Genomic DNA, 22,972 nt, shown 5'->3' on the forward strand with positions numbered 1-22,972 from the left:
AAATGAGCACACAAAAAAGCCAATGCAAAAAAAGCCAAGCCAACAACAAAAGCAAAAAATAAGGACAAGACAATGGCAGTTAAAAGCTTTTTCATTTCATGGCGTTGCCTTATGATTAATTACACAGCAAGCTTAAAATAGTTACTTCTTCCCCAATTCCGTCTCTTTCCATTTCTCTGAGACTCTCTCTCACTAACGTCCACACGCTGTTTGTGGTCTCAGCGGACCCCAAACGAAGCCCACCGGAAAGCATTGCTTACACTATTAACACCACAAACTATATAAGTGGATAACAGTCAATTTATCTTCATAAATGCTTGATTAAAAAGAGCTTTCGGTGCATCAAGTGCCTGTTTATAACTTTTTTCAGCCAGAATCTAATTTGCTTAACTTTTTTATGAATCAAATCCTCACGAATCATCATTCTAAGAAACTCCCATGTCTAGAGCAAACCCTTAGATTTAGCAAACAGGCTACACTGAAACAAAGATAACAAGCTAGCGTATCCAATGGAGAACAAAATTGTGGAGAATACACAATTTCATAAATGTAAAGGCCACTACTTATTTCTATTTGAAGTTGTCCTAACAGGAGTCAAAGCAATAAAGATGCATGCTAAAAATGTTTGTGAAACCGCAAAAACGTACTTCAACCCACTTTTGACTGCAATTTCTAAGTAAAATAAACACTAGAGGGCAGTATAACACCTAAAACTTTTGTTCCATTTTGCACTAATTATATTTACAGAACATATTATCAACAAATAAAGGATTATTTTTATTAACACCAAATAAAAGATATAATTAATGTTAACAGTGTCTAAACTATGTAATCGAATATGTTTGCCTTGTTTGCTTGGTTGGTAGCTCACTTTATACAGAGCACTTGCGGAGTGCTCAAGTTTGAGTCTGATGAAGCACAGTGACGCAAGAGACATAAAAGTAATGTAAAATCAAGGTAAACTATGTGATCGTGGTGCACTTTTCTGTTACGTTTGCTTTTGAAAACAATATCGGTTGGCTTTCGTGAAGGGGTTTGGTCAGTGGTTTGCTGGTCAGGTGATCTGCGACAAGCCCCGCCTTCTCATGGACATGTACAAGAAGGATGTTCATCTAAAACCTTCAGAGCCTAAGTAACATATTTCATATTTAAAGAAATAGATAGTGCCCTCTAGTAGATTTGCCATCTGAAACATGCAACAAAACATACCAAAGCAACATATTGTACGCATTCATGTTGTGTGAAAGAAGAACTGGATGAAACGAGTTTGATTTAATTGGTTCTGATAGGAAACATCATGTTCTTTATTAAATTGAATTCAGACTTAATGCAACATTTGAGGTGTCCTGGTTTGGTAGGGTTTTCTGCAGCAGGAGTTGGGCCTCTTATAAAGCTACATGAGAGAGTGAATTCAAATATTTACTGAATCAGAAGCTGCATTAGCAACGAGAAGCTTGTTCCCTGTGTTCATTGATCATCAAAGATAAGTAGCCATGTTTTCTTGAAATGGGTAAAGCAGTTCCTCAAAGCTGAAAACATTAAAATAATAGAATGACAGCCCAGAGTCCTGATCTAAACCTGATTGAAATCATTGGCAATAAAGGTAAACCCACTACAGTTAGTCAACTGTGAAAGAGACTCTTTCTCAGTTTTTTGCAGCTCATTTGTTATTTTGTATAACACTAGTATCCTGTAGCATAATCATCAGTAAAATCTCTTTAAAATTTGAACAATGAATATTACTTTACATATGAGAAAATTGTTCCCTAATTTTGATTGTTAAAAAAGAAATGCGGCTACTAAGCTCCAAAGCTGAGCCATTAAAATATGAGACGGCAGATCTCAAAAACACAGTTCATGAGGGACAGTCTTGGAGAAAATAAATACTAATACAGCGCTTCACTGCCTCGACCCTTAAGCGTATATTCTCTCATAAACAAGCTGTTCAAGAAGCCACGCTGAGGTCCTTGTTAAGAAAGAAATACTTGAAGACTTCATCTCAGCGAGATCCAATCATACCCCTCTGAGATTTTCACACTTGAAAACAATAGACTGAAAATTATAGTGGCTGGACTGACCAAACAAATCTCTCAGAGAGAACAGAGTGTTCAGTTATACCTACTGCACCTTGTGTCCACTCCTATCACCACCTGAAGTTTAGCAAGTCCTTTCTGTATTTTTATTTTAAACTAAATTATGCCAAAAAAAAAAAAAACTTTTTCTGAGTGCCCAAACAAATTTGCATGCACACTTTAAGGGAAAGGAAACCATAACAACAACCTCCTATATGGCTGTTTCTGAAGTACGCAATCAGACGTCAACTTGCCAATCAAAATATGCAACTACCAAAAGAATTAATAGCTTATTTTTGACAGAGAATCATCCTCTGAATTATGCCGTGTTCATTCGCACCGGTATAATGAAGCAATTCTCCCAACCTCTTTGTTTACAGGTTTGTGGGCGGTCAAGTGGTTGTCGTCATGTGATTTCCGTTTGAATGACAATCACAAAGTCAGATGTACAGATTTTACATTGTGTTTGTTTTCACATAGATTACAAAACCAGAGAACATTTGTTTTAAAGTGTAAATGGTTCATTTTAAAGTAGAGATTTCAAGCGTTATGTAGATATCTTTCCATGTCTGTGACGCAAGTATGAGATTCTAGCATGTTTACTGACACCAGGTGGTTCATAACAATGAAGCTGCAGAAACTGCCATAAAAACACACATCTGTCCCCAGAGATTTGTCAGTCTATAGAGATTGATGATGGCTCTTTTATTTGAAGGCAAGGCTTACTTTGCTAGTGGCCATATTGACTGCTACACTTTACCCCCTTCAAAACTATACAAGTGCCACGTCTTGTATATTCTATAGTCTTTGACTTTGTTGCAGAATTCTGAGTAAATAAGTCCAATTATATTTCTCAAAATTGTGAGTTGATAGGCTTCATGCTGCAATTTTGAGTTTATATCTTGTAATGGTGAGTTTGTAATGCTATTCTGACTTTTCTTTTAAAGAATTGTGGCTGTATTTGTTGCGTTTGTTGGTTTATAAGCTTTTATTTTCAATTCTGACTTTATTTTTGCAAATCTGAGTTAATTTCTCTCTTTCTGACTGTATTTCTTGCAGTTCAGTTTATATCTTACCGTAAATTTTATTGTTATTTTATATGATTTATTACAGTCAAATTGCTTGTTGCTAGAATATTATTGTGTTGTGTGTTGTTTAAGAAACAGTGAAAGAATTGTAACTTAGGTTTGTAAGAAAAGGTTTAAATTTCGAGATATAAACTCAAAATTTTAGGAAATAAATTCAATTGTCAAAAATGACATCAGAACTGAAAAAGTTTAATTCAGAATTTAAGCTTTTGTTGTTTATATTGCAAAATTCCTAGATTTACCCTGAATTGTGAGTTTATATCTGGAAGTTCTTATTTTGCATATCCCAAATTTGATGTTTCTCTTTTAAACTGCAAGAAACACAATAAAAATTAGAGCCTGTAAGCTTTTAGAATTATTATTCAATTCTTATTTTAAAAATCAGAACTGTACGATGTTAAACTGTACGATGCACGATGTTAACTTGGTAAAATTGCTATAAATTAAGTCAGAATTGCAAGACAATGTCAGAATTGGGCAATTCTCAGTTCTAAAATGTGAAGAGAATAACTGAACAATAAAACTTTCATATGCCATAGCATCTACTGTATGTATAATGGAAACTACACATGATTGTCCACAAATCCAAGCATATTACTAAATCAACATTACTTCACATTTCAGCCATCACTGTTTCTCCAAATCCCTTCCCAGCAGCCACTGCAGAGAATAGACTCGCTGTGGGTGGTGCGTCATTAAGTGAATTAAACGCCACAATTAGTCACAACACAAACAAGCGCAAGGAAATGCACAGCCAATCACACATTTTCACATCTCTAAATCTGTTTATGGCGCTTCCTGCAATGACATCATGCTTTAAGTCTCAGAGGTCAAATCGCCAGCGAATGTGAGTTTGCAATTACAGTGGAGGTAAAGCTGAGTTTGCACCTCGACACAGATATAACTCTGCTTCCCTGAGGAGAACCGCAATCTACTGGCACAGAAAGACAGAGTGATTTAATGCCACTGGAAGAATGACGCTGAGGAAGCCTGGAGTTGCCGTTTACCACCGGAGGAATGACGTAACTCCGAATGCAGCTGAATGAACCCTTATAGCACTTAGAAAATGGGCAGAGAAAGTTTGTAGGATTTATTTTGTTGAATTCTGTGTCGTAATTAGTCAATCAGAATCTTGTGAATCTGAATCATATCAAGGAAAGATTCTTATTAATGACTCATGAAATTCAAGATAAACTGACTAGAAATGTTATTATTACATTAATTAGAATTTAATTACAATTAAAGGGGCTATAAAATGTGTATTTTTTGTTTGATGTGTGACGTAATTTAAACTTAAACATGAAAACAGGACGGAGCATACAGTAGCTCCTCCATTTTTTTTCTCCCAAAAACAGCCAATAGTGTTTAGTTTTTATCACAGCTCTGCTAGTAATGGTGCGTATACGGTACACTTGACGCGGATAAAGTGTCAAGTGTGAGTGATTTTCATGTTAAGTCAATGCAAAGACACAAATAGACATAATGTGGTGCGATTCGCACAAATAAAACAACACAAACTGAGCGTTTTGCACATTTAGAAGTAGCATGCGATTAATAGAGTTGGAAAATCTGAACTTTAGCGAACTTTAGGTGCTGGTGGGTGGGGGTTTGGGGGGTGTTGTAGGATGATTCTAAGGTCCCATACATGTAGGGGGCCCCCAGAGACATTATCAAGGGTTTGCGCAACCTTTACAAGTTACATTGGATTTACTTTTATTATTTTAAGTAAAGTCAACTTGTTATGTTTAAGGCAACTGGTTTAAGTAACTTACTTTTACAAGCTACATGAGACAGTAGAATAAAAGCAAATTAAACTCCAAAATTATTAGTAAATTTCACACAAACGGCAAGTGACACTGAATTATGTGTGAAATTTTTTTGTGACATTTTCTTACAACACTTACTCCACTGAACTATTTTTTATAACTTTAAACTTGTTTAACAAAATGCTATAATAATAATAATAATAATAATAATAATAATAATAGTAAAAAACCAAGCAATACCAATAGGACCTACGCACAGTAGGTGCTTGGTCCCTAAATACACTTTAGCAATTTAAGAGGTATATGGTATTTATATGGTATATATTTAATGTTGTCATATATAATTATGCTATTTAAATATAAAAAAATGTATACAAATTAGTTTTGTATAAACATTTAGAATATATAGCATTTTATTAATATAAAAAAATTGTTTATGAGCTACGTAAATGCTCTACACTCCCAGAAATAGAGGTATGCGATCTGTCACTGCCATGGTACCTTTTCGAAAGGTACAAATTTGTACCTAAAAGGTCTACACTAATACCTCAGGGGTACATATTAGTACCTAAAAAGAATAAAAGTGTTCCTCTTAAAATTTTTAGGTACTAATATGTACCCTTGAGGTATTAATATGGACATTTTAGGTACAAAGGTGTACCTTTTGAAAAGGTACGACTGCAGTTATAGATCGCCTTTAGCTCATGTCTTATATGTTTTTTACAGCCTGATCTCACGAGAAAACGTAAGTATTTTTTGTTTTGCCAGTTTAGTGGCTAATTCGTACGAATTTGTACGAGTTCAGTCGTACGAAATGGTACGATTTTAAAAAGGAGGCATGGCACCTGACCCCACCCCTAACCCCAACCGTCATTGGGGGATAAGCAAATCGTACTAAATTGTACGAATTAGATCGTACGAATTCATACGAATTAGCCACTAAATGAAAAAGTTACAAATTGCCGTGAGATTGTGTTGGTTTTTTAGAGCAGATAATGAATAATTTCAGTATTGCAATTGAACAAAACAACTGCAACCTCTATAATAATATCATTTTCACATTTTTGTACATTTAATTTAATTTGAACAAGAAATAAATACTGTCCACTTAACCTCTGAGTAGTTTAACACATATTTAAGCAAACTAAAATGATCTAATTAAATTAGTCACTTTAGTTTTTTAAACTTCTAAACTAATGTACTGAATACTGTATTTTAGGGTGGTTTCACACCTGTGAATCGATTCAGTTGTTCCGAAACAGAGATTAGAATTGTTACATTGTTGCTCTTTGCTCTTGGAGCGGTTCGCTTTCACACTGCAAAGTTTCTAATCAGACCAAAAGAGCTAAAATAAGTCACGTGCAAGTAAACTCTCCTTACATTGGTCAGAGTGACAGGGTTTATTTTGCAGCGTCCCGCTCAGCTGTCAGGAGAGGTGGTGGTTTGGTGGTGATTGACAGGGTGCGCGCGCGTGACGTGTCTGAGGAGAGACACGGTGGGGAGGGGTGAGAAGGGTGCGCGATGATGCCTATTTGAGGACTGGGAGAGAGACACGAGATTACCGGGAGATCATCACTCGTTTGCGGGCATCCGGAGACTCGCGAAACTTCCCGCCCTACTCATAATTCTCTCTTCATATAGCCGTAAGCCTATTACATATCCATAAAACACTGTGATATAACCGCGCTCGGATCGGATCGCTTTCTCACTGCAATTGAACCGCTCCAGGGTTCGTTTCAATCGAGCCGAGACCACCTCATTCAAGCGATCTCGGAGAGATTACTTTGGCGCGGAACAGATCGCGATTGCCCTGTTCACATATGCCAATCGAACCGCGCTAACTGGGCAAACGAGACACGTTCCGAAACAAAAGTGTAGGTGTGAAAGCACCCTAAGTCTGTAAACTGCAGTATAACAGCAGCCATTTCCCTAAAAGCAGACAGCTATGTCTTACACCATTGCATTTCAGAAAGGTCAAAATTTAAGGTACATCGCACCGCACGAAAAACACAGCAGAAACTATCTTAAAATCCCGCAGAAAGAGATTATAGAATCTGAAAGTGCAAATGAATCACAGAAACAAGTGCTGACGTCATGTCAAAACATGATGTTCTTTCAGTTCTCAATTTTCACCTGCAAGGGTTTTAGAAATCTTTTTTTAGACCCCCACACACACAGAAAAAAACATGAAAACTAAACAATTCAAAGCACTTACAGGCACATAATCTTCAAACACCGAAAACCTACAATTTGAGGTCACGTTTCAGCTTGAAAGGCACTAAACTTCATCCTAGCAACCAAAATCCCAAAATAATCCTGACATTGAACACCTCAGCGTTCCAATAATATCCTCGTCTTGACGTACCTCAAAGATTAAAGCCTCTCAGAGTCACACGCATCCTCAGATTTGCATAAATAACTCAAAAATCTCACACTCAATGTGCCTATTAATGGGTCTGATGCTAAAACAAAACTGAGATATGAAAAAAAGTTTGTTGAAAGGCACAAGAGTCGATCTCTCTGTGAATTTGAAATGTGGAAGAAGAAAAAAAACAAGTGTAAGAGAGTGATGGAGAGAAAGGGAGAGAGGATTGTCTGTGCTATTGTTAGTGCCTGGAGAGTCTGACACACAGTTAATGGTTGAAGCTGTAGGCTTCAGGCTGCTACACATCAACAGCTCTTATTGTTCCCTCTGTCTTTCATTTTCACGTGGCGTCTCCTACTCGTCTCGGCTCTTGTGCCCTGCTGAACATAATTTGACGTCGCCTGGTTTGTTTCTGAAGAGGCTTCGAGTAAAGCTGCTGTTGTTTATGTGTAAACGCATCTGGAAGTTAAAGAGGAATTGAGACGTTCTCAATGAATATGGAGTCACTCCTCTTCTGAGCGATTATGTTCATACTTGGGTAAAGCAGTTCTTTAAAGCTGAAAACATTGAAGTGATGAAATGGCAGCCCAGAGTCCTAATCTAAACCTGATTGAAACCTCAATAATAAAGTTAAACTCACTACTGTCAGTAAACCGTGAAAGAGGATGGGTGTGGAAAAATTACAGAAGAACAGACTGTTGTAACCTTCCGAAATCTTTCTTTAATTTTGATCACTGTGTTTTCCACAAATTAAAGGGGTTTAGTTGCAGTTCAGATATTTATCTGTGAAAACTTACTGGCCAAAATCACTATTATCAAACAGTTTTGTTTTTTTTTGTCACTTTGTCAATACTGATTATCATGTTAGCTTGAGAAAGCCTGCATACTATTCATTCATTCATTTTCTTTTTGGCTTAGTCCCTTTATTAATCTGGGGTCGCCACAGTGGAATGAACAGCCAATTTATCCAGCACGTTTTACGCAGCGGATGCCCTTCCAGCTGCAACCCATCTCTGGTAAAGCCAGCATACTATTTAAACATATTATTATTATTATTATTATTTTTATTTATTATTATTATTTTTTTTTTAATTATTATTATTATTATCATTTTGTCTTCTATCTCCTTCTAGGGCAGGGATCACCAAACTTGTTCCTGGAGGTCCAGTGTCCTGCAAATTTGAGCTCCAACCCTAATCAAACACACCTTAACAAACTAATTAAGGTCTTACTAGGTATACTTGAAACACCCAGGCAGGTGTGTTGAGGCAAGTTAGAGCTAAACCTTGCAGGGTACCGTACCTCCAGAAACGAGATTGGTGACCCCTGTTCTAGGGCTTTAATGCTACAAGCCCCATATTTGGCCAAAAGCTGTGTTCTGCATTTTAGTTTGTTGCTATATATTTTTTTTGATCAGACTCACAGTTTTACTATAAATACTTTTTTAGCATTAGATTTTCAATAATGGCAAGCCATTTTTACATAGAGTCCAAGTGCATTTTTTATTATTATAGATAGTACTAGGGCACTACACTACTGCAATTTAACACTTCTAACAAACATAATATTAGCAGTAAAGATAATATGACCTTTCTGTTCCACCTGGCTGTTTTCTTTTCATCCTCGCATAAGCACAAAGAGGACATAAATCAAATGCTTTCTCAAGCCAACATCAAAGTACATCAATGAACTTCAGCTTCTAGTAGGGTACTGATTATTGCTTTTATCTGCTGTACCAGATTTGAGCTTTTATTAGTTGATACATATTGCTTTTATCAAATTAAATATTGTTGCATCTTTTACCGATTATTGCTTCAATCCACTAATACAGATTATTACTTTTTCCATCTGATACTGTTTATTGCTTTTATCAGCAATAACGATACTTGTTTTAATCAGCTTAACCCAATTATTGCTTTTTCATCTGATATCGATTATTGCTTTTTTATCTGATACCAATTTTTGCTTATATTAGTCAATATCGATTAATGCTTTCATAAAATATACAGATTATTGCCTATATAAGCCAATACCGATTATTGCTTTCATAAGATATACAGATTATTGTCTATATAAGCCGATACCGATTATTGCTTTAATAAGATATACAGATTTTTGCCAATATAAGCCGTTATCGGTTATTGCTTTTATAAGATATACCGATTGTTGCTTATATAAGCCAATACTGATTATTGATTATATAAGCCAATACCGATTTTTGCTTTTATAAAATATACTGATTATTGCCAATTTAAGCCGATACCGATTATTGCTTTTATAAGCCAATACCGATTATTTCTTTCATAAGATATACCAATTATTCCCTATATAAGCTGATACCGATTTCTGCTTATATAAGCCAATACTAATTGTTACTTTCATATGATATACCGATTAATGCTTTTATAAGCTGATACGATTATTGCTTTTTCATCTGATACCGATTATTGCTTTAATAAGCGATATCAATTATTGCTTTTTCATCTGATACCGATTATTGCTTTAATAAGCGATATCAATTATTGCTTTTTCATCTGATACCGATTATTGCTTTAATAAGCGATATCAATTATTGCTTTTTCATCTGATACCGATTATTGCTTTAATAAGCGATAACAATTATTGCTTTTTCATCTGATACCGATTATTGCTTTAATAAGCGATATCAATTATTGCTTTTTCATCTGATACCGATTATTGCTTTAATAAGCGATATCAATTATTGCTTTTTCATCTGATACCGATTATTGCTTTAATAAGCGATAACAATTATTGCTTTTTCATCTGATACCGATTATTGCTTTAATAAGCGATATCAATTATTGCTTTTTCATCTGATACCGATTATTGCTTTAATAAGCGATATCAATTATTGCTTTTTCTTCTGATACCGATTATTGCTTTAATAAGTGCTAACAATTATTGCTTTTTCATCTGATACCGATTATTGCTTTAATAAGCGATAACAATTATTGCTTTTTCATCTGATACCGATTATTGCTTTAATAAGCGATATCAATTATTGCTTTTTCATCTGATACCGATTATTGCTTTAATAAGCGATATCAATTATTGCTTTTTCATCTGATACCGATTATTGCTTTAATAAGCGATATCAATTATTGCTTTTTCATCTGATACCGATTATTGCTTTAATAAGCGATAACAATTATTGCTTTTTCATCTGATACCGATTATTGCTTTAATAAGCGATATCAATTATTGCTTTTTCATCTGATACCGATTATTGCTTTAATAAGCGATATCAATTATTGCTTTTTCATCTGATACCGATTATTGCTTTAATAAGCGATAACAATTATTGCTTTTTCATCTGATACCGATTATTGCTTTAATAAGCGATAACAATTATTGCTTTTTCATCTGATACCGATTATTGCTTTAATAAGTGCTAACAATTATTGCTTTTTCATCTGATACCGATTATTGCTTTAATAAGCGATATCAATTATTGCTTTTTCATCTGGTACCGATTATTGCTTTTATAAGTGATACCGATTATTGCTTTTTCATCTGATACCGGTTATTGCTTTTATAAGCCGACACCGATTATTGCTTTTATAAGTTGATACTAATTACTTTTTCATCTAATACCGATTATTTCCTTTTTATAAGCCAATACCGATTTTTGCTTTTTCATCTGATAAAGATTATTGCTTTTTCATCTGATATCGATTATTGCTTTTTTATGCCAATACAGATTATTGCTTTTTCATCTGATATCGATTATTGCTTTTTTATGCCGATATCGATTATTGCTTTTTCAACTGATACCGATTATTGCTTTTATAAGCCGATACCGATTATTGCTTATACAAGCCAATACCCATTATTGCTTTTAAAAGCAATACCAATTATTGCTTTTTCATCTGATACCGATTCTTGTTTTTTTTATCTGATACTGATTATTGCTTTTCTAAGAAAATACAGATTATTGCTTTTTTTATCTGATATCCATTATTGCTTTTTTATGCAGATACAGATTACTGCTTTTTCATCTGATATTGATTATTGCTTTTATGAGCCAAAACAGATTATTGCTTTATAAACCGATACCGATTATTGCTTTAATAAGTTGATACTTATTACTTTTTCATCTGATACTTATTATTGCCTTTTTAAAAGCAGATACCAATTATTGTTTTTTTTAATCTGATACTTATTATTGCTTTTATAAGCCAATACAGATTACTGCTTTCATAAGTAGATAGCGATTATTGCTTTTTCATCTGATACTAGTTGCCTTTTTAATCTAATACCGATTATTTTGTTTATCATCTGTTAAAAATGTATTCTTTTTTTATTCTTTTTTTAAATTATTTTTCCCAAAATCATTTCACATAAATCTGCAAATTTTTATTTATTTATTCATTTACAAAATTCTCAGCAGAAATAGCACAAATGTCCACAGATTCTGTCTGGCTATTTTGATCAGAAATCAAAAATTTATAGGCACATTCTGGTAATATCGGAGCATTATAATAAATGGTGTAAAAAGGTAAATAAAAAGCCCCATTTAAAAGTCCCTTTTGTTGAAAATATAACAAAATGGCATTTTAGTAAAACTGACAGTAAAAGTATATCAAATATTCACTGCATTAAAATGACACCCAAAGACACCAAAAATTCCAGGATTCCTATAGAAAAGATTGCATTTCACTTTCAAAATCTCACTAAACAAATTTTTCCACCTTAAAAGAAAACAACCTGTAAATATGAACTCTGCATCTAAATGCGTCAAACATTCGCAGTGTGTCTGTGCGATTAGATTTGTGTTTGTGTGCATGTACATTATGAAGCACATTAAATGCTGGGACACATTCTCTCTCAAAGTGATAGGGGAGGATAAAATGCCATGTTGCTAAAATAAGCGTCTCAGCGGGGTGTGGAGAGAGTCAGGGCTGTCTGGTCTATTCAGCTCGGGCAAGATACAGCCCAGTCGGCAGGGAACCTGAAGCAGCAGTTTAATCAGATAGAAGAGGATACTTCATCACCGTGTTCCCGACTCGATCCAGGTCAGCAGCACACGCTCCACGCCGCAGACAATGAGGCCTACGCATATCACCAACATCAGGCTTTCGCTTCAATTTCCGACCTGAAAGAACTCGCAGTTTGTTTATGAAAATGCTGAGCACGGCGGTGATGAAGGTACGACAACGTCGAGTTTATAAAACGTTATGGCTAAAAGAGCAGATACATTTCAGGGTTATGATATTGTTAACTAAATTTAACTAAAATAAAATCAAGTAAAATAAAAAACGTTCATATTTGAGTTCAGATAGTGGTCAAGAAAGCAGTTATATTTAACGTAAAATAAAGTAAAAGAAAAATAAGCAAATCTGTGTAAATGTTAAGACAAAAACAAAAAGAAAGTGACAAATTAAACGAACTGAATAGAAAATTGTTCTGTGCTAAAAACTCAAATTATAAATAAAAACATTTTAATAAAATGAATCTAGATTAAAAGAAATGCCTTTTTGGCATGGGCGTAAATCTGATTTAACAGTAGGGGGGAGCATAAATATAAAATTTCTTTCGAGCATTTTTTGAAGGGGACACAAATAATACAGCCGAATTGTACCAATAAAGATATGTTTCCGCGGTTAAAAATGGTTTCATCATTATTATTATAGCATGGAGACTACATCATTATGTTTATTTTAAAAGTTTTTTTAGGTTCAACGACAAAGCAAATTTTTCTTCAAAACTATTTATTGCATTGTTTGTTGTGTTATTTACAGTCAACTGACTGACTCCTGAAGCAGAATAAATGCAGAAAAAAACATTTTCCATGCTCATAATAACTAACTTGTTTACATTACACTTGTTAAAATGAACGATCATATTGTACATCCGTGAGCCTGTGAAATCTGCTAAACTGCCACAACTCCGAAAACATTAAAAAAAAATTTCATCCCAAAATAATTGTTATTATCCCTTCAATAAAAGCACAACCCCCATACCTGACACTGTACATCTGACTGACCCTGCTCTGCCTGTTCCTCAGTCATTTATTTCTTCTTCGCCTGTGATTTATATTGTGACATTAGTATTTTCACAACCCTCAGATGGGAGGGGACATGTCCCCCCCGTCCCCCCCGGGATTTACGCCCATGCTTTTTGGTGTAGTCAAATCTAATAAATTTCCTTTTATAATCTTTAAATTGTAACATTAAGTATCAGGGATTACTATAATCTGAGTAATTATTTAATATTTACACATTTACTTCATGTAATAAATGAAATTAGTGGAAAGAGTTAAATATCAATATTCATTTACTTGTAATATTTAAATATTTTCTAATCATCGCAAACCTAGTAATATTAAGCAAATTTTAATCACAAATATGTCGCAATGGATATGTAGTTGTCAGCATGCTTTGCAAGGGATTGAATAATTATTTTAAAAAGCATTATTAAGTGTTTAAATTTGCAAGAAAGAGTTATAAGATTTTAATCTTCATTAGTTTGAAGATTAGGAAGAGTTTTAAGTAAGTTTTGTTAGTTTTAGGTTTACCCCTTTGCAGAGGAGTTGCACTCATGCAGTCAGAGATCGATCACTGTGCATTTTAAAAGTAAATTTGCTCTTGAGTTCAATTTGCTTAAAATAAAACTAAATAAAACATTTCAAGTGGAACTATGTGTCTTAATTAAACCAAGTTACACCAAATGTACGAATTTGTAGGTAGGGTGTACTTAGTTAATTTAAATAAATACAAACTCAAAAATAAAGTAATCATTCAACTTTTACTTAATTCAGGAGTTAGGTTAAACAATGAGTAATTATTACATGATATTGACAAGCTGATTGTACCTGATATAAGATTGAAATTTATTTGGGCAAATTGTTATGAGGATTTTTTTAAGGAAATCTTAAGATTATTTTTTTCAGTGTATAATGTTTAATATAATATATTATAAGAAACTGCACCATAATTATAATAACAATAATAATAATAATAATAATAATAATAATAATGACCAAGGCAAAAATAAAATATTTATAATATATGAAAAATGTTACAAATATTTGTAAAAAAAAAAAATTTTGTAACCGACTGTTAAAACCCTTTAAAAAAACACAAAATATAAACCACTCAGTGTCATAAACTCAAATAATGAACAATATTAGTTTTAATGATAATAAAAATGTATAAAGATTGAAAAATAATAATAACAACAACAACAACGACAACAACAAAAAACACAACAACATTAATAATAGTAATAATAATAATAGTAATAATAAGGACTAAATAATAATTTAAGGGACTAAAATTATTTAAAATATTTAGGAATATAACATGAACATAAATAACATTTTTGTTTAATTCAACACACAACAGATTGTCTAAAACCTTAAAAGTAAAACAGAAAGTATGCAAAATATACAAAGAAATCTATAATAGTATTTTGTTAATAATAATAAAAATAATTATATATACTTATATATACTAAAATATGTCATTCTAAAACTGAACAAAAACTAATATAGAGAATCATCAACAAAATCTCCTCATAGCTGGTTAATTTAGCTCGTGGTATATTACACTTTAAATTAACAAAGAACTCATTAAAATACCCAAGAAACCAATAAATAGGAAAAACACTATAAAACTACCATAGCATTATGTTAGCGCCAATGCTTAGCATGTGTGTTATACACAGGGTTGAATCCTATCTTTTTTCACCTGTCTTGCCTTGTCTGTACACTTTTATAACGATACAAAAATAAATAAAATATCTCCAAAGGCATGACAGAAAATGCTTCTTCCCTGTCCTTAAATTAGTCAAATCAAAATGCTAGCGCTCCAAGTACTGACATTTGGATGTTTACAGTTGCTTTAGCACACAAACATCACAGTTCCTGATACACACGACCACCCAGGGTATATCGTGGGTGGCGAGACAGTAAATAAAGCCCCTGAATGAAGGGTGATGCTCGCCTGGAGAGCGCCTGGCAGCTCGGTTAGCTGCTAGTACAACCGTTAGCTTGTCGACAAACAGTGTTAGCGTTCAACGTTCACTAGATCAAAGGCCGAATGCAGCACACTGAGACTGAGAGGTGCGCTAGAAGCAGTCATGCTAGATTCTTCACCTCTGAGGCCATCATTATCTCCCCCGAACTCACTTTTAAAGCTAGCATGAGCAACTCGCTATGTATTAAAGTCAAACATAGAGCTCTGCTGTGGCATTATGGGAGAATAATGACAAATGTTGAGTGAGGAACAAAAAAGGTGGCAGGTTTTTTTTATTTTTTTTGCAGATCTTGTAGTGGATTTGAGGTAAGTTAGTAGTGATGATGTTTTTAGATATGTTTCCTCATGAAATAAAATAAAATTCTTTAAAGTTATTAAAGTGAGATGTAGAGTTCTACTGTGGCAGTGTGGGAGAATAATGACAAATGTTGACTGAGGAACAAAAAAGGCAGGAGTTTTTCGGCAGTTGTGGTGGATTTGAGGTAATGTATGCAAAATGTACTGCAAATAATTATAAACAATAAATAAAAATGAAATAATCAGTAAAATGTATTACGCAAAATTTTACTGTGATAAACAAAAAACAATATTGGCGTAATAAAATAAATTACAATAATTAGCTATTTATTAAAGTGAGATGTAGAGCTGTACTGCGGCATTATAGGGGAATAATGTCAAAATTGTAATGTGAATGGGATGCTGACAACAGAGGTGAAGATCCAAATGCAGGGTTTATTACACAGAGAATAGTCAGGCAAGCAACGGTTAACACCGGGGCAAAGAGATGCATACAGGCAATCCAGAGTCTTAGTCAAATATCAGGTGAGTGGTCAGAAGTCAGGCAGCAGACAACGTAAAACAAAACAAAGCAAGGTTCAAACAGGGAGGGCAAGGCAAAGAAAACGCGTTGTAATAATCACAATCAGTATAATAAGACTCAATGACAGTGTCAAAGGGAGCCATATATATGTGTGGTGTAATCAGTACATGAGTGTGTGTGAAATCACCAGAATGAGGAACAAGTGCGTGTGAGCGGTGCATGACTGGAACTTTTAGTCCATATACCGGCAGATTTGTAGTTCTTTAGTGATACATGTTTGCCAGTGATCTGCCAGGATTAGATCGCTGGTGATTGTGACAAATGTTCAATGAGGTACAAAAAGGCAGGACTTTTTATGTCAGTCATGTAGTGAATTAGAGGTAGGTTAGTAGCGATGGTGTTTTCAGATATTTTTCCGCACAAAATAAAATAATTTTAACGTTATTAAAGTGAGAAGCAGAGCTCTACTATTGCATTAAGGCATAATAATGACAAATGTGGAGTGAGAAACAAAAAGGCGGGAGTTTTTTCTGTCCTTTTTCGTGGTGGATGTGAGGTAAGATAGTAGCGATGATGCTTTCAGGTATTTTTCCTCACAAAATAAAATAAAATGCTTTAAAGTTAATTAAGTGAGATGTAGAGCTCAACTGCAGCATTATGGGGAAATAATGTCTGATGTTAAGTGAAGTACAAAAAAGGCGGGAATTTTTCTGTTATTCCTGTGGTGGATGTGAGGGAAGTTAGTAGCGATGACATTTTCAGATATTTTTCACCATGAAATGTACAAAAATGTACATGAAATGTTAATAAAATAAAATAAAATAAGTCAAATTTATTACACAAACTGAAACTGTGATGAACTAGAAAACAAGGTCTGTGTAAATAAACTAAAATGAACATAACAAAATGTCTTAAAACAAATAATTCAAATATTACCTTGACAACTACAGTTGTTTCTGTATGCATGCACAAATAAAATAAAATAAAATAAAAATAATAAAATAAAATAAAACAAAACAAACAAACAAAATAAATAAATAAATAAATACAAATAAATAAAATAAAATGAATACTTTCAAGTTATTAAAATGAGATGTAAAGCTTTACCGTGGCATTATGTGAGAATAATGACAAATGTGGTGTAAGGAACAAAAAAAAAAAAAAGATTTTACTGCAACTAATTATAAATAATTAATAAAATAAAATAACAACAATTACACAAAATTATACTATGATAAAATAAAAACAATATTGGTATGTATAAATAAAAAATAATAAAATTATGTTCAAGTTATTAAAGTGACATGTAGAGCTTTACTGCGGCATTATGAGAGAACGTTCAGTGAGTAACAAAAAAGGCGGGAGTTTTTCTGCAGTATTTCTAGTAGATGTGAGGTGAGTTAGACATTTTTCCTCTCTGAATTTACTGCACTGATCATATATTCATTGTGTATTACCTTGTAGGCAGTGTGATTCATCTTAAGGAGACAGAGGATAATAATTCTGACTCTGGCTTTCTATTGTCTGTCCGAACCACAGATCGGCCCTTTCTAATTTACAGTCAGGCAGAATGTAAGTCTTGCTCACAGTTTCAGAAGCAGCAGCACAGGCTAACAGCTGCACACAAATCAGGAAAAGTAAATTCGGTGTGTGCTTGCAGAGTATGTCAAGCCTAAAACTGAAAAGCCTTGAAAAAAGTAAACTGAGCACGTATATAAATTAAGTTCCGTATTGGCAAATGTCTTAAATTCAGTCTATTCTGAAAGTATGTTATACTGCTATAATGTAGCAGCCCAGTACTGGGAAACATCCACACACTCTTGCACTCACACATACACTCATACCCTATGACCAATTTAGTTCATCTAATTTACCTATATTGCATGACTTTGGACTATGGTGGAACCTGGAGCACCCAGAGAGAAAACCCATGCCAACACGGGCATAACATGCAAACTCCAGACAGAAATGCCAACTGGTCCAGCCAAAACTCGAAACTGCAACCTTCTTGCTGTGAGATGACAGTGCTAACCACTGAGCCAGCATGCCATCGCTTATTTGAATAAATAATAAACTAAAATAAAGTATAGTAAAGTTAAAAAATAAATTAAAATATATTGCTCAACATATTTCAGGTATCCCACATAAATTGAATTGAACAAATGTATAATGAAAAGCATGTGAGAGCATGAGTGTGTTAAGTATTATGCCTTATTAAAATGACAGAAATCTAAAATTATAAATAAAAAATAATTCTACTTAGTAGTAAAGCATATATGTTATTAATAAATTAAAATAAAATAAAATAAAATAAAATAAAATAAAAATTACAAAATAATATGATTAAATGTAATAAAATAAAATAATAAAAAATCATGTAAGAGTGTGAAGTATTATGTCTCATTAAAAGTACATAATTATTAAAATGTATAACAAATAAAATGTTAAATTATAAAAAAAATTGTATTATATTTATTTAGAAAATGTATATTTATTCAATTAAATGTTTAAATAAATGAATAAATAAATGATTAAATGAAATTGAAAAAAAAATTTATTAAAATGTAAAAATAAAATAAAATAAATAAAAAATGTATGTGAAAACATGCGAGAGTGTAAAGTATTTTGCTTCATTAAACTTACAGAAATATTTAAATTTATACAAATAAAATATAACATTTGAAATAAAATTTGTTTATAATAAGTTGTAAACATACTGTGTAAATAAACAATGAAAATAAAATAAAGTAAAACAATATAGAATATGAGAGTGTCAAGTATTATGCCTCATTAAAGTCACATATACATTAACATTTATACAAATAAAATGTTAAATTAGAAATAAAATTGTGTGGTCTTCAGTTATAAAAACATCTTATTAAACAATAAAATAAAATAAAAATAAATTTAAAATGAATCAGATTAAATCAAATTAAATAGGAAATAAAAATAAAAAAGCTTGTGAGAGTGTAAAGTATTATGCCTCATTAAATAATAAAATTGATAAAAAGAAATTATTATTATATTTATTTGTTTATTGTAATAATATTATGTTATTAAAAAATAAAATAAAATAAAATACAGTTTTATTAAATTAAATAGAAAATAAATCAGATTGTCACAATCACCAGCGATCTAGTCCATAAATATTGCTAGGGAACTAAAAATTAGCTACCAAAAGAACTATAAATTCTTTCATGCACCACACACTCACACCTGTTCCAGTTTCACCTTAATTACACATGTAAACACACAGCCAGAGGATCATTATGAACTGATTACTTGGACTTTAAAAGGAGCTACAGTACACACACCAGTTCCTCAGTCTTGTTATCTGTTTTTGTGACATTACGATGCGTTTCCTTTGCCTTGCCATGTTTGACCCTTGCTTTGTTTTGTTTGTTTACATTGCTTGCCGCCTGTACTGACCATACGCCTGTTTATTGACCACAACTCTGTATTCTCTGTTTGTATCTGTTTGACCCTGTTGACCGTTGCCTGCCTCATAATAAACTGCACTTGGATCCTCTACTCCATTGTCAGCATCCTCCACATTATGATTGAAATTGTTAACATTTTAACAAAATGTTAAAAACAGAATAAATAAAAAATATAATAAAAAAGCATGTGAGAGTGTAAAGTATTGTTACATTTAAAAGACAGAAATATTAAATTCATACAAATAAAATTCAGTATAATGAGTAAAACATATATGTTTTTAAACAATAAAATAAAAATAAATCAAATCAAATAAAAAACCCAGTATAATTACACTAAAACGTTCAATTATTATTCTGCTCAAAAGCAACATGTATGTGTGTGAGAATGCATGCATAAAAGTGCACTTGTCCATCCCACAAAGACAGATGAACACGTCTGTTTCCCAGTGCAAACAGCTTCAAGCCATGTCAGCGAGAGTGATGGCACAGCAAAGCAGCGTAACACACAGCAGCTCCTCATCCGATCACAGAGAGACCTGCTTCTCTAATTAAGGCCATGCCGGTCCAGTGCTGTGTTATGACTGTCGGGACGGCGGCCATTTTTCAAAAAGCACTTCTCTGACGCCTAAAAGGCCTCGAGGGAACGGCAGAGAACAGCAGCCTCTCCACCAGCAGATCATTGATTAAAAAGCCTTATGAACTTCCACCTGCACTGGAGGGAAAAAGAGGACAAACAGGACTCGCTGTGCTCCGGAACAACTCGTTTTTGTTTTTGTTTTTTTTTGAGGGGGAAAACAAAACAAAAAAAAAAAACAGTTCTTTGTGAGCTGTGCTGACAGATGTTGAATTGCAATGAAAAGCGTCTGTTGCCATGCAGACCAAAGAGTTTGAGCTTTTGTTATTTGTTTTGTAGGATAAACGTTCAGAGATCAAGAGTGTCTGTTGTTGTGTGTTTAAAATGCTGCAGGAATGCACCAAAAAGCTGAAAACTGTGAGAAAAGTGGCTGTTTGTTTTATGTGATTTGTTTGCGTAAAAAGCTGCTCGCCTGTTTACATTCAATCTGTGGCGGAGGTCTTTCAAGATCATTGCTTTGTTTGCTGAAAGTGAGACACCGCAGCAAAAACACAGTTTTTAAAAACATTTGATCATTTAAGGGCTTTTTGGCCTTCCATAAAGTGTTTTTATTTAGTCTAATGTAAAGAAAACATCCAAAATGCACTTTTAAGTGGGCATGCACAGATCTTTCGGCCATTGAGGTAAAGTTCATTAGATCAGCCACAACTTGTGACATGACGTGATGTGATTCTTATTTAATTTACCAAGCTACTTTGAATATTCTGTTTGAAATTCCATGCAAGTATGACTTCAAAACAACATTAGCACTATTTAATTGACTGAATATTGTACTTTGATAATCAATGGCTGCCTATTTATTAAGGAGAAAGTCAGAATTTCTTTCAGCCAGCAAATATTGCAATTACGATTTTTGGTAATATATGCATTCATGATTTATGATTGTTATGGCAACGATGGTAAAAATTATGCCTTTCAACTGTGTTGTTGTTAAACTTTAGTGTCAATTAAGTTTTAGTGTCAATAAAATTAGGATATTTTATTGTATTATTATTTTTTTCAAATCAGTAAATAAATGAGAATATTTTACTGCATTGTGTTTTTTTTATTTAGTAATTTTGGTTATTAAGGTTATATAGTTTATTATGAAGTCTTACAAAACTAATTAATTTTGTTTAATAAAATTATTACATCGCCATTTTAGTTGCGTCCAGAGTGCATCCAGAATTTTTAGTTCTAGTGTCGGTCTAGAGTTTTCATGTTGGTGCCTCTCTAATTTAAAAGTCCTGTTTTTAAAGTTTTAAAGCATTAACAGTTTTTAAGCATAAAAACATCATAATATGTTTGTGGATATTGAAGGAAATGCTAAGTGAACTTACTCATTTATTTATTTAATTCTAAAGTCAGTTATTCTCCTTTGAAAATGAGAAATAAATTTATTTATTTTGGCCTTTGTAACTCCGCCCACTGCAAGTTTACCTAATTACATTTAGGCACCCCAGGTCAGTCCGACATGCTGTACCTTTAGGTGTTACTTTTGTCATACGTTATCAATTTATGTTATGTTCAATTACTATACATATTTATAAAGGTTGTTTTCTCAAAATTAGTTGTTTTTTTCTTCACTGACTCATAAATCCCCACGTATATACACCAGAGTACACAGTTAAATTCATATCTGTATTGTGAAGGTTTTTGAAGAGGGATTTGTTCATGCATAAATGTCCTGCTCAAATACAACATTTTGCCACCTTGGAATTATAAGGTTCTGTCTGCTTTCTGAATGATTTTGAGATATTGAGCTTCAAGGTTTTTGCATTCCACAGCAAACAGTATGTGTGTAACATTTTTTTTTAAATAAAAAGTAAATAATATTTTAAATATATCTAAGGTGACAATTTTATTCCACATACAAAATAACAACAACTCAAAACCTTGCTCTTAAATATGTCAAAAAATAAAATAAAATAAACAAGAATTAAAAACTGATTAATCCAGTGTTCAGACTTTGGTTCTGAAAAGTATGCAAATGGGCTATAGGGACTTTTAATTTTGAATAAATTTAATAGGAGAACTGTCATGCCATTATAAACTAGCCACATTTAAGATCTGGTTTGTTAAAAAGCAATAATCTTCACTGTCTGATTAAGACAATATAAAGTAGATTTCACACCAGGAAGCAATGCATTAAATTACATTGTCCATGCCATTTCTTTAAAATATGGACATTTATTTTACCACAGTATTTTCAATACCATTTCAGCACTCGCCTGCTAGCCCTGATGGCACAAGCGTTTAAATGAACTTTCTTCTCGTTTTACGATTGAATAACTAAATGAATGCTTAAGTCTATTAAACTGACTATATTTTAATTAGATTACATTATCGATGCTGTAAAAACAACCTTATGAAACTGAAAATAATCACTTCAACCTTTCACTGCAAGTTTATCATTGGCTGAAAAACACCAGAATATTTAGATACATGGATATTTATTTAAAAAATGCCTCATTTGCATATTTAAACATGCTATTTTAGAAAACCTATAATGCAAGAAGAAACAAATCAAGTCAACTGTGGAAGAAGGAAGATCATTATTAGTTCATTTCTTCACCCTGTTTACCTACAGTATCTCTCCTTAAGTGGTTTCTGGGTCTTGCACCTTCGGAAACTCCCACCGTGAGAGATCGATTTGAGCTTGAGCTTATGTGTGCGCCACTATTTTAAACATGCATATGGACGAGAGCGAGGCCACAGTCAATTACTGAACACATCTACTGGCTTCTGTCAACATTGATTTGTTTTAGGCTAAGATCTCTGCCTTAGCGAGACTTTCTAATTGCGCTG

The 22,972-nt window shown here is 33.0% G+C and overlaps 1 protein-coding gene and 1 long non-coding RNA gene across 5 annotated transcripts in view; one reads left to right on the top strand and one right to left on the bottom strand.

Moving 5' to 3' along the window:
- Window positions 1–22,972, bottom strand: part of ncanb (neurocan b) — a 292,758-nt gene that overhangs the window by 100,620 nt on the left and 169,166 nt on the right. The window lies entirely within an intron of this gene.
- On the top strand, window positions 12,191–21,215 carry LOC141380302 (uncharacterized). The gene is made up of 2 exons (XR_012398125.1): window positions 12,191–12,460; window positions 19,999–21,215. It is a non-coding gene; the product is annotated as an uncharacterized lncRNA (long non-coding RNA).

This window comes from Danio rerio, chromosome 22 (assembly GCF_049306965.1).
Source record: "Danio rerio strain Tuebingen ecotype United States chromosome 22, GRCz12tu, whole genome shotgun sequence".
Lineage (NCBI taxonomy): Eukaryota > Metazoa > Chordata > Actinopteri > Cypriniformes > Danionidae > Danio > Danio rerio.